General features: G+C 36.3%; 1 protein-coding gene across 1 annotated transcript in view; it reads right to left on the bottom strand.

Annotated features, from left to right (window-relative positions):
• LOC150098430 (valine--tRNA ligase-like) overlaps positions 1 to 13,644 on the bottom strand; it is a 382,977-nt gene that overhangs the window by 277,031 nt on the left and 92,302 nt on the right. The gene's annotated exons all lie outside the window — the stretch shown is intronic.

The following is a 13,644-nucleotide window of genomic DNA, read 5'->3' as shown; positions in this document are numbered from 1 at the left end:
ATCCAGAGAGTTGTATGGTCTGCAAGGCCAGATTGACCACAGTCATGATTTCAGATGTATGATTTGTGTTCATCTAAATGGATAGTAACTGATTTACCCACCTGTTTGAAGTAATCCAACTTGCAGAAATAGGGTACTTTATATACTCCACAGAGGGCACACCACCTAGACAGGACTTTTAGAGTTACCCACATATTTCATTAAGTATTGTGTTGTCTTTGTGTATGTGTTACAAGTGTTATTTGTACTCCCTGAAGATGTCTCAGTGACTGAGACAAAATATTGGAAGCATTAAAATTAGTTTCTAATCTTTTCCTAGTGCTGTCAATACTCCTTTAAACCTTCAACATAATTGCATAATTATGTAATTAGTATTACTGTTGTGGTACATGGCACTGTTGTGTTATAGTTTTTGTAATCTTTTATGTGTAGGGTTGATATTTAGAAAAAAAAATACCAACTGTACATAGAATGTTGGAGAAATAAAATTGTGTACTTAATAATTTCACTTGTTTCATTTGTGGGAAAAGTTAGAGAACAAAATGGGAACAGTATTGCTAATGGCAGCAAGAAAAATTACAACAACAGTAGAATTCTGTAGGAAGATAGGGTTTGAGGGAGGTCATGCATTCAAGGCTATCATGTAAAAGAGTCAAAATACAGGAATACCTTGATTAATGTGTCTCCAATTAGTGTTTTCAATTAGTGTCTTTTTTTCTATACCCAAATGCAATTAATGTGCCTCTAAAATTCGATTAGTGCACCTATATATTTTAAAAATAAATTTTACAGATTTAAAAAATTTTCTATGCATGTATTTTTTATGGCTAACTATTTTAAAAAAAAAATAGAGCCTCCGCAGTTCAGTCAGTATAGATGAAGTCCTTTGGTCAGAAAGACCTGGATTTGATTCCATCCATGACATGAGGAACCTTTATCTGGTCTCTTTCGACTAAAAGTGAGTTAGACAGCCTCATACGGAGGGAGGGCTTTTTTTTCCTGGAAACGTGAGTTTTTTGTCCCTCAGAACAGGCAAACCGGCCATTAAAACGTACGCAATTCACAGACAAGAATACTTAGAGGCATAGGGGTAACCATCTCATCCTTATATTATGGTTAGGAAATCCACATAAGGCTGTGAGCGCTTATGTGCCTGTTAAAGCCACTGATAGAATAGAATTTTAAAACATTTTACAAAGTTATTTTTAATGGTATAATAAAGAAAAATAAACAAGGCGAGTCCAGAGCAAAGATAGGACAAGAACACAAAATGGATGAATCAACTATAAGAACAATTTCAAGCAAAGCTGCTGAATACAAAGAAAAAGGTAAGGCTGCTTCAAGTTCATCATGCATGCAGACCACTCGAAATCAAAGTAATATAATGATTGAATTAGAGCCTTCTTTCTACATGGATTGAAGATTGTAACGAAAACTGGATCCTGCTAAGCACTGACCTTATTAAATCAAAAGCATTAAGTCTCTTTGCAATCTTGAAAGAAAGGGCTATCAATAAAGGAAAAGAAGAATTTCACACTAGTGCTGGGTGGTTTGAGCATTTCAAAAAGAGAAATAGCCTACATAATGTTCGAATCATAAAGTCCAAGAGTTAATTAAATCTCATTCTGAGGAAATGAGTGATTCCGACCTCCTAAATTTAGACGCACAGTGGGAAGATCCTGAAGAATATGAGAAAATTTAACTACTGACAGTCAGCCAAGAGATTTCACAGAAACAATTTGAAAATATTTTTCATACAGTCGAAGTTTTTAAACAGCAATGCTTAGAGGCTGAGAGAAGCAGAAAAATTTGCAGAATAGTAGCAGAGGCAAACAGGGCCATACCGTCAGTTGTATGAAAAAAAGAAACAGAATGCCAGCCAAATGACGTTAGTTGAATTCTTTGTTAAGAAGTAGAATAATAAATTTATATTCTGAATATGTTTTATTATCTTTCAGCTTTATAGTTTTCCTTTAACTAGGCCCCAAGATACTTTATTCTTTTATAAAAAAAAAATTAAGGGTCAAAAAAGAAATTTGAGGAATGAATGATACTTATGCCCATTTTAAAGAACTCACTAGGTGCACTGTATATAGCTGGTTGCTGCTATAGAACTATGGGGGTGAAAACATGTAGATAGTTAGCATCAGCAAGTTAGTTCAATGAGCACAAGAAGTATAATTATTAAGGGGACCTCAACTATGGGGACATTAATTCTATTCAATGTGTATTATCATTCCAGTCACCATAGCTAACTACTATACCTAGTCTAGCCATAAATACTGTCACAACTTGAACAGTACATAAACCTGTAATCTATCAGTAAACCATTTACAGCTTTCAGCACATACAAATTACATGTGTAACGTGCATACAGCAGCACTCAATGTTCGAAATGTTTCCTTTTTGCCTTCATGCACACTAGAAGTCTGTGAGGCCACATATCAATGAAGGCATGCACAATATCCAAAGGAAACACAGCCACTACTCGCTCCAAAGCTACCTTCAGGCTGGTGATGCTGGGGTGTTGTTTCTTGCAGGCTACTTTGTCAAGCTCGGACCACAATTTGAAGTCCAATGGATTCAGATTGGGACTTCCAGACAGCAAATCAGATGGTTATATGTGGTCAGGCACATTCGCTTCAAACCACTATTGTGGTCCTTGCCTTGTGTACAGGTGCTGAGTCCTGTTGGAAGGTACACTGAATACTGTGAAACAAGGTGTTGTTCAGGTTCCATGGGTTCCAGCACAGTGTCGTGATAAACTTTGGTGGAGATTTTAACTCCCCTTTCTCATGGAAATGCAACTTGGATATTCCCTGATACGTCACCCTCCCCCACCCACACATACACACCAAACAATCACTTCTCTGAATCCTGGGTGGATTGTGCAACCAACAATCAGCATATACCCAATCATTTTGGCAGTTAAACGACTCTTCAATAACGAAAATCTCATCTGTGAGGAGGATATCCCTGTGTCTGCTGTTTGCATACTGCTGGAGAAGTGACTTTGATTTTATCACCTTGTGCCGCATATACTGTGGTGTTGGACGTGTCCAGTACAACGATGATAGGCTCTCATTCCCTGCTACTCATCTATCAATCTGCTACTGCTTCCTATCCAATGGCTACAGTGTTTATAAAATTAAAAAAATAATCAATCCTTCCCTCAGTCCTCAGCCATCCCTTCAGAAGGATTTCAGAAATGCCATCACCATTCCCTACATTTGGGATACATTGGTAAAAATAGCCAGGTTTTTAAAAAAGTATAACCTCTATGTAGCTTTTAAGCCCCACCAGAAACTTGCTACCATTATCCATTCTATATGCCACAGCATAAAGTAAAAGTAGATATAACAAAAATGGCACAGATAAGACAAAGTGGACATTAACAGCAGGAATCACATAGATCAGCCACCATCTGTTTAGATGAACACAAAACTTATATCAATCACAACTATCGTCAGTCTGGTCTTGCATACCACTCACAGGATCATCTGGAAGAAAACCACCATGCTTTATCACAGTAAAGACTGTTTTTGCAATCTGCAGCAGCACTCAGAAATCAACTGAATTTAAACAGATACAGGTGCAAAAACTTTCCCAAAATTTCATCATCATTATGAACCATGGGCAGAGTGCCCATTGGTGACTGATGCCAAAATTCCGTTTCCCAAAATTTTATTTTGGGAAACGGAATTTAGGAAACATTAATCATAAACCAACATTAAAATTTTGGAAACATGAATCATCAGAGGTCCCAATTTACATCCTAGGCCACCTACAAATATCCATAGTGGTTTCCCCACCTAAATAGGACTTTAGCCACATATTTCATTGAGTACTGTGTTGCATTTGCATGTATGTGTATGTGTGTTGCAAGGGTTATTTGTACTCCCTGAAGATGTCTCGGTGACTGAGATGAAATAATGGAAGCATTATATATTGCCGGCCTTGCTGGCCTGGTTGGCTGAGTGGCTAGCGTATCCAGCCAAAAGGCTGTGGGTTCGAATCCCACCGTGGACTTGGATGTTTGTGATTGTCTGTGAAAATACTAGTGGTAGTGGTGGATGGTATATGGCGTTGTAGTTGTGGTTCATTGTAGTTGGTGAATTGTGAGTGGTGAAAATAGAGTTGTAGAGTAGATGCCCTCCCTCGATGAATCTTTGAACTCTCTGGAGGTGCAAATCATCATAATAATAATAACAATTAAAATTAGTTTTTAATCCTTTCTTAGTGCTGTAAATACTCCATTAAACCTCCAACAAGATAACTTGACCTCCTCTCAAACCAATAATATGGCTAAACAATGTAGATCATGTATTCTCCATTTGGCCAAATGGTGGGGACATGAGTTGAAAACATTTTTAGCACACCTCAACAGCCAACACTTGAGGATCCATTTTACTACTGAAAGAAAAACAATAGTTGTCTGCCCTTCCTTGCTACTCTGGTTACAAATCCTTATCCTTTTCTGTTACAGAATGTAGACAGAAAAGGATAAAGATAAGAAACATGGTGTAAGTACCTTCAAGTGTGGATGGTACTTACACCATGTGTCATAATCACCACTCCTCCCAGCTCATGGTATTATCAAAACCTTACCTAATCAAGCTAAAACCATTTGCTCAGACCACACTAGACTATCCATAGAAATCAATCATATCAACAACATCTTTTAGCAAATGGCTTTCCCATTTACAAAATCAACAGAACATTCTACCCACCTCCCAAAAATTCAGAACACAAAAAAATCAATTACCATTCCCTACATCTGGGTACCTCAGAAAAAAAAAATCTCACAAGTTTTAAAAAAGATATGACATACAGACTGCCTTCAAGCCATACTAAAAATTAGCTATCTATATCCACTCCTGAAAGATCCTCTCCATCATTTAGATCACCCTGGGGTCTATAGAATCCCTTGTTCTTGTAAACATTCCTTATTTTAGACAAATAACTGCTAATATCTGTCTTGAGGAACATAGAACTATGTTCATTATCTGAACCAGTCATTCTAAGATAGTAGACTATGCCATGGATACAAATCACTGCATCCAATGGAAGAAATCTCCATTCTAGACTGTCCGCAAGTTTTGTATTTGTAGTTATTAATGGATCTCAACTTAGGTCATGGGTGCTTGCGATTGTCATTAGATGAGAGAGGAACATTACCTAATGTGAGATCACCTTGCTTAATGGAGACCTGAAATGACTTGAAAAAGTTCCATGTTTGGTCGTCTCTAGTGCAGGATTTCCAGACCATGTAAAAAAATCACAAATCTAAAAGTAAAATATATACATATTATATATGATCCTCAATGCACTATATGTTTACAAAAAAAAAAAAAAAAATAGGAGGTTAGAAGAAAACATTAAAAAAAAAACACTCAATAAAAGCTACAGCAGCACTGATTTATAGTCTAGCTGGATTTCCCTCAAAATAAAATTTTGAACAAAATATTTGAAATTTTATTTAAATTGTATCAGAAAGATACAGAATTTACTGCATCAGAAGAGCAACTATCATTAATCATTTTTATTGATTAACTATGAGTAGTTTATATCAACTAAGAATGATTAATCATGTTAGACTCAGACTCTTTAATCAATACAAGGTCTATGAGTAAAACCTGGTTATATATTAATTATTCATGCAGTATTATTGAATATGAAAGGTGTAAAGTTTGATGCCTTGGTCAATATGTTGGTGCCTCAGATTGTAGGGATTAGTGAGATCTGGATATCAGAATCCGACATACTAACTTGGTATTGATGTAAAAGATACAGTATTTTTAAAAAGGATAGGCAGGAGAGGAGGAGGAGTATGCTACTAATGATATCAGATGACTTGAATCCAGTTAGAGTTGAGACCTATGACTGCAATACTAGTAACAGTTTTTTTTATATTTTTTTTATTTTTTTTTATGTGGCAGTGAGTCTGAAGCCATCTGTTGTGAGATGGAGTCAACCAAGATTAAATCCTTAGTGGGGGTGTTGTTACAGAGATGGTGGATCAGTTGCTAGTGATGAAAAAATGTAGTTAGAGTTGAGACCTATGACTGCAATACTAGTAACAGTTTTTTTATTTTTATTTTTTATTTTTTTTTATGTGGCAGTGAGTCTGAAGCCATCTGTTGTGAGATGGAGTCAACCAAGATTAAATCCTTAGTGGGGGTGTTGTTACAGAGATGGTGGATCAGTTGCTAGTGTTGAAAAAATGCATCATCAAATAAAGACGATGAATATGAACAGAGTAATCATAATGGAGGACTTTAATTATCTGAACATTGATTGTGTAGTTGTGAAATCTCAGGAGAAGAATGAAACTGAATTTACTGAGCAGTTGTGAGACAGCTTCCCTCAATCAGCATGCGACAGAAGGAACTCGAGGTCAAAGAGTGATAGATTTGATTATAGTATCAGAGGGTATTTCAGTTAAAGACGTAACTATTCTGCTTCCATTTGTTGACAATGATCATGCAGTACTCACTTGGGAAGTGGCTAAGTTTATGAATGTTCCATTCAGAAAAGGTGACATGCTGAACTACAAAGCAGGAAATTATGACCAACTGAGGAGTAACTGGGTTCAGCACAATGGTACTGGTTAATGGATGAGAAGAATATCGACAGTGCATGGGAAAGGATTTAAAAAATATTTAAATGATGCAATATCAGAATGTGTCATGAGAGTACGAAGAATAAGTAGGGTAAGAATCAAATGGATGTGTAATCTTCTCAAGCAAGACATTCACAAGAAAAGGATGATGTGGAAGGAATACCATGCGCATAAGAATGATGTCCATTAAGAAAATTATAAGCAGCAAGAAAGAAGAGTCAAGTGTTATATGGAAAGACAAGTCTAAGTATGAAAAGAAACTGGCTCTGCAAGCTAAAGACAACCCCCCAAAGAATTTTATCGATATGCTACAAGTAAAAGAAAGACTGAATATGAAAGAATAACTCTAATGAAGGCAGATGGTGTGAGGGTGATAGATGCAGAAGAGGCTGTTCAACTAATGAGTGACCATTTTGCTAAAAAGCTATTAACCTGGTGTGTCCAACATTGATCTCACTGCTACCTCTTCGGTAGATGAAGAAACTCAGGTCTATGAGGAGGAGACATTAGAGCTGTTTCACAAACTGAATAAGAATTCAGCAATAGAGACTGATGTGAAATCAGCACAGATGCTAAAAGAGTGTTCAGCCAAACTCTTTATCACTTTAACCAGGATATACAATTTGAGTCTCAGAACAGGAAAGATTCTGCAGGAGTCAACAGAATGTATGGCAATCCCATTGCACAAGGGTGGTATAAAAAGTATCTCAGGAGTGGTGGCGAAGATTTTGGAAAAGTTTGTTTGGACTCACATTCAGAAATGGGTTGACAGAGAAACTCTACTTTGCAATGAACAGCATGGGTTTACTAAGGGAAGGTCATGTTTTAGCAACTTGCACAATAGAATGTATGGCAATCCCATTGCACAAGGGTGGTACAAAAACTGATGAATATGGACAAGGGGAATGGATACACCATGATACTTTTGGATTTTGCTAAGGCTTTTGACAGAATACAGAATGGAAAGCTGTTGCATAAATTGGAGAATATAGGTTTGGATTATAAAATATATGGCCTTTAAAGGAAAAGATCCAGCAAGAACTAAAATAGTAATAGATAACAAGATCTTAGAACAGGTGAATTCATTTAACTACCTAGGGTGTATGATCACATACGAAAATGAAAAAGATATAAACGTAAAAATTGCAAAATATTTAAAAATAACAGGTGTAATTAACTCTATATTTAAACCAAACCTAGTTCAAAAACAAACCAGACTAAAAGTATACAATACATTAGCCCTACCAGTCTTAATGTATGGAAGCAAAATCAGGACAATAAAACAGAAAGACAAACAAAGATTGACAACAGCAGAAATGAAGTTTATGAGAAAAACTGCAAAGTATACCCTATTTGATCACAAAAGAAACGAAGAAATTATGAAAGAATTAAACCAAGAACCAGTAATAGAAAAAATTAAAAAATATAAGCATAAATGGATGGAACACGTTCAAAGAATGAAAACAAAAAGATTACCAAAAACAAGCCTTAAAGTACAAGCCATTAGGAAAAAGAAAACCAGGACGTCCTCTTAAACAATTCAATGATAACTTCTAAGGCTGGAATAGGCCATGCTAGGCCTAAATCCTTGATATGCATAATGATGATGATGATGATTATAAAATATTAGCATTGATAACAGGATGGCTGAATGACTTGTCAAAAAACTGTATATGGGGGATGTAAATCTGCAAGATTTAAGGTACCATTGGTGTACCACAAGGATCAGTCTTTGGTCCACTGTTATTCAATCTTTACATTAATGACATAAATGGATGGAACATTCATAAATGGATGGAATCTTCTCAAGCAAGACATTCACAAGAAAAGGATGATGTGGAAGGAATACCATGCGCATAAGAATGATGTCCATTAAGAAAATTATAAGCAGCAAGAAAGAAGAGTCAAGTGTTATATGGAAAGACAAGTCTAAGTATGAAAAGAAACTGGCTCTGCAAGCTAAAGACAACCCCCCAAAGAATTTTATCGATATGCTACAAGTAAAAGAAAGACTGAATATGAAAGAATAACTCTAATGAAGGCAGATGGTGTGAGGGTGATAGATGCAGAAGAGGCTGTTCAACTAATGAGTGACCATTTTGCTAAAAAGCTATTAACCTGGTGTGTCCAACATTGATCTCACTGCTACCTCTTCGGTAGATGAAGAAACTCAGGTCTATGAGGAGGAGACATTAGAGCTGTTTCACAAACTGAATAAGAATTCAGCAATAGAGACTGATGTGAAATCAGCACAGATGCTAAAAGAGTGTTCAGCCAAACTCTTTATCACTTTAACCAGGATATACAATTTGAGTCTCAGAACAGGAAAGATTCTGCAGGAGTCAACAGAATGTATGGCAATCCCATTGCACAAGGGTGGTATAAAAAGTATCTCAGGAGTGGTGGCGAAGATTTTGGAAAAGTTTGTTTGGACTCACATTCAGAAATGGGTTGACAGAGAAACTCTACTTTGCAATGAACAGCATGGGTTTACTAAGGGAAGGTCATGTTTTAGCAACTTGCACAATAGAATGTATGGCAATCCCATTGCACAAGGGTGGTACAAAAACTGATGAATATGGACAAGGGGAATGGATACACCATGATACTTTTGGATTTTGCTAAGGCTTTTGACAGAATACAGAATGGAAAGCTGTTGCATAAATTGGAGAATATAGGTTTGGATTATAAAATATATGGCCTTTAAAGGAAAAGATCCAGCAAGAACTAAAATAGTAATAGATAACAAGATCTTAGAACAGGTGAATTCATTTAACTACCTAGGGTGTATGATCACATACGAAAATGAAAAAGATATAAACGTAAAAATTGCAAAATATTTAAAAATAACAGGTGTAATTAACTCTATATTTAAACCAAACCTAGTTCAAAAACAAACCAGACTAAAAGTATACAATACATTAGCCCTACCAGTCTTAATGTATGGAAGCAAAATCAGGACAATAAAACAGAAAGACAAACAAAGATTGACAACAGCAGAAATGAAGTTTATGAGAAAAACTGCAAAGTATACCCTATTTGATCACAAAAGAAACGAAGAAATTATGAAAGAATTAAACCAAGAACCAGTAATAGAAAAAATTAAAAAATATAAGCATAAATGGATGGAACACGTTCAAAGAATGAAAACAAAAAGATTACCAAAAACAAGCCTTAAAGTACAAGCCATTAGGAAAAAGAAAACCAGGACGTCCTCTTAAACAATTCAATGATAACTTCTAAGGCTGGAATAGGCCATGCTAGGCCTAAATCCTTGATATGCATAATGATGATGATGATGATTATAAAATATTAGCATTGATAACAGGATGGCTGAATGACTTGTCAAAAAACTGTATATGGGGGATGTAAATCTGCAAGATTTAAGGTACCATTGGTGTACCACAAGGATCAGTCTTTGGTCCACTGTTATTCAATCTTTACATTAATGACATCGGGAAGGATTTGACCGGCAGCTTCAGCTATTTGCTGATGATGCAAAGATAAGTAGGATAATCAGGAATGTGGCTGATATAAATGTACTTGAAAATGATTTGAGTACACTGGAATTGTAGGCACGAGAAAATGGATGTCAGTTCAATGTTAGTAATTGTAAAAGTTGTGTACGTTGGTGTGGTTAGATATCTAATGTTGTATTATATTGGTGAGATTATGCTAGAAGAAACTGATCAAGCTAGGGATCTTGGAGTGTTAGTAGATAGAAAGTTGAAGTTCAGGGGATATGTAGCGAAGATTGCAAATACAACTCAAAAGATAATTGCAATGCTGAAACAAACTTTGACATATAAAGATAAGGATACATCATCATCATCATCAAATTCCTGCCATGTACCCTCAAGGGGTGTACAGGATATGACAGTACTACATGAAAAAATTACATCATTACTAACTTCCTATCTACAATTTTCCTCCAAATCAGTCTGTTACTTGTCAAGACTCCAACATTATCCGATCTTATATTTCTATTGTCTAAGGCACTTTGTACCGTATCAATCCACCTATATCTTGGTCTTCCTCTGGGTCGTTTTCCTGCCAACCTGGCAGAGAACACTTGTTTTGCTAATCTTTCCTCTCCCATTCTATTTAAGTGACCATACCATCTGAATTTGCTCTGCTAACGCATTCCTGGATACTGACAATGTCAAGTTCTTTCCTAATATCCTCATTTTTAATATGATATTGCCATTGATGCCATCTGTTCACGCCTCTAATCTTTCTCAGGACTCTCATATCTGCGGTCTCTAGTCTTTGGTCAAGTGTTTTACTTCTGACCCAGCTCTCAGATCCATAAGTTAAAATTGGTTTGAACACAGTCTTGTATACAGCTAATTTAGTGTTCCGACTAATTTCTTTCTTATTCCATATGAATTTATTCAATTGACTTCCCACGATACCAGCTTTGCTGATTCTGTTGTCTATTTCTATATTTAGTTTACCATCTTCAGTAAAAATTGTGCCTAAGTAGCTGAAATGTTTTACTTGTTCCACAGGTTCTCCATTCACAACACAGTTGACATTTTCAATGATTCTGCCTATTTTCATTATCTTTGTCTTTTTATTGCTGACCTTCATACCATATCTATTACAACAGCTATTCAATTTAGTCAGAGAATCTTGCAGACTTGTAGCGGATTTATTTAGAAGTATAACATCATCCGCATAAAGCAAAGAGCTGACATTAACATCTCCAATTTTGATATCAGGTTTAATACCACATTCCTTCATAATGTGATCCATATAGATAATGAATAACAGAGGGGATAATGTACATCCTTGTCTCACACCAGATTTAACATTAAACCATCTTCCTGTACTTCCTTCAATTCTAACTGCTGACTCACAACTCAAATAAAGACTAAGTATTGCTTGATATAATGCCCCATTGACACCATATAACTGCAGCGTATTGAATAGCTTCTCTCTTGGCACCTTGTCATATGCCTTTTCCAAATCGACAAAACTTAAATACAGATCTTTGTTATATTCCCATGCTTTCTCGACTATTTGTCGTAAAGTGAAGATCTGATCCTGACAGCCTCTATTTGGCCTGAATCCAGCTTGTTCTTCACCAAGCTTTTCTTCCACAATTCTTCTCAACCGTTTCTCAAGTATACTTGCATAGATCTTGTCAGGAACACTCAGAAGGGAAATACCTCTGTAATTCTCACATTCAGTTTTATTTCCCTTTTTATATATGGGTACTATGAGAGCTCTACTCCAATCATCGGGAATTCGTCCCTCTGTCCAGGCTTTCTGAACTATGCAGTGCAGCCACTGTAAGACTCTTATACCACCATACTTCAGCATTTCTGGTTGAATATCATCTACTCCTGCTGCCTTTCCACATTTCAAGCCTTTGATGGCTTTTTCTACTTCAAGTATGGATATGTATTCCTGACTGCATGCCTGGTCAGTGTTTTTTTATCACTGTGCTGTCATCACTGCTTGTTTCATTTAGCAGTTTTTCAAAGTAATTACTCCATACTTCAAGGATATCTTTTTCTCCTGTTTTCATTTCACCTTTATCATCTCTAATTCCTTTTACAGCACTCTTTCCTCCATTTCTGAGCTTCTTCAACAACCTCTAAAATATCTTACCACCCTCTTGATATTTATTTTCTATATTCTTGCCAAAGTCCTCCCATGACTTTTACTTAGCTAGTTTTACACACTGTTTAGCTTTCTTACATTTGTCTCTGTATTCTGTAAGAGTAAAAGCTGACTTATTTGCCAGGAACTTTTGATATGCTTTCTTCTTTTCCTTCACTGCCTCTTTAACTTCCTGTGTCCACCAGGGAGTTCTGATTTTTTTATCCTTGCACACAATCTCACCACATGCCCCTCTGGCAGAATCAATCAGTGTTTTCTTCAGAGTTTGCCACTGAATCTCCAAGGTTTGATTCCTGTTCTCAAACTCTTTCATTTTCTTTTCAATAATATTTCTGTATTTTAGTCTACAGTTCACATCTGAGAGCTGCTCAACTTTTATTCGCTTTAAAACTTTCTTACATGTTATTCTTTTCAATATGAAATTCAATTTTATCCTGCTCAAGACCAAATAGTGATCACTTCCAATTTCAAATCCTCTGTACACTCTGGTGTCCTGCACCAGGGAGAAAACATCACTATCAACAATAACATAGTCAATGAGACTTTTCTTATTCCTAGCCTCTTCTCTCCATGTGAATTTGTGCACATTTTTGTTGGAACATGGTGTTAGTAATAACCAGTCCATGTCCTGAGCAGAAATCCAACAGATATTTGCCATTATTATTAGCTTTGCTCTTTTCTCCAAATTTTCCCAAAATATTTTTGTATGTCTCACAATCATTTCCTACTCTACTATTTAGATCCCCAACAAGGACCAACTTTTCCCTTTTCATTGTGTCAGTGGCTTTTTCTAAAGCCTCAAAAAATTCCTCCACTTCCACCTTAGTAGAACCTTCTGTGGGACCATAGGCACAAATAAGTCTCATTGTCCAGTTCCCCATTCTCATATTTGCCCACATTACTCTACTTGAGACTGACTGCCATTCAAGAAGATTAGCCTCGTATTTTGTGTTGAATACTATGGCTACTCCTTCTTTTCCTTAATTTTCATTGCCTGAATATAACATTTTGTATTTATTGCTCAGAAAGATCTCACCAGTTTTGGTCTTTTTTGTTTCAGTCACCCCTATTATGTCAATCTGGTACTTATCTAATTCCTCAGCTAGCTCCATTTCTTTGCCATTCAGGCTTCTTACGTTGATAGTACCGATCTTTAACTCTGGTGATGTTGAGTTGGGGTTTGTTTTCAGATTTGTTCCAGTAGCTGACTTTTCGCTGTTTGCCCTGGCTCCCTGGCGAAAACAACGGGGGCCTTGTTTAACCGGGCGACGCCCCAGCCGGCATGAAATTTTGTCATGTTGTACCATCATTTTTTATTTTGGTTTAACCAATAAGAATACAATTTGGTCGGCTAAATCCCAAATTGCCAGCCCATCCTCGTTCGTTCAGTA

Source organism: Typopeltis vanoorti, chromosome 15 (assembly GCF_054136105.1).
Source record: "Typopeltis vanoorti isolate ZY-2024b chromosome 15, IOZ_Tvanoo_1.0, whole genome shotgun sequence".
NCBI classification, from domain to species: domain Eukaryota; kingdom Metazoa; phylum Arthropoda; class Arachnida; order Uropygi; family Thelyphonidae; genus Typopeltis; species Typopeltis vanoorti.
This window is presented reverse-complemented; position numbering and strand designations above follow the sequence as displayed.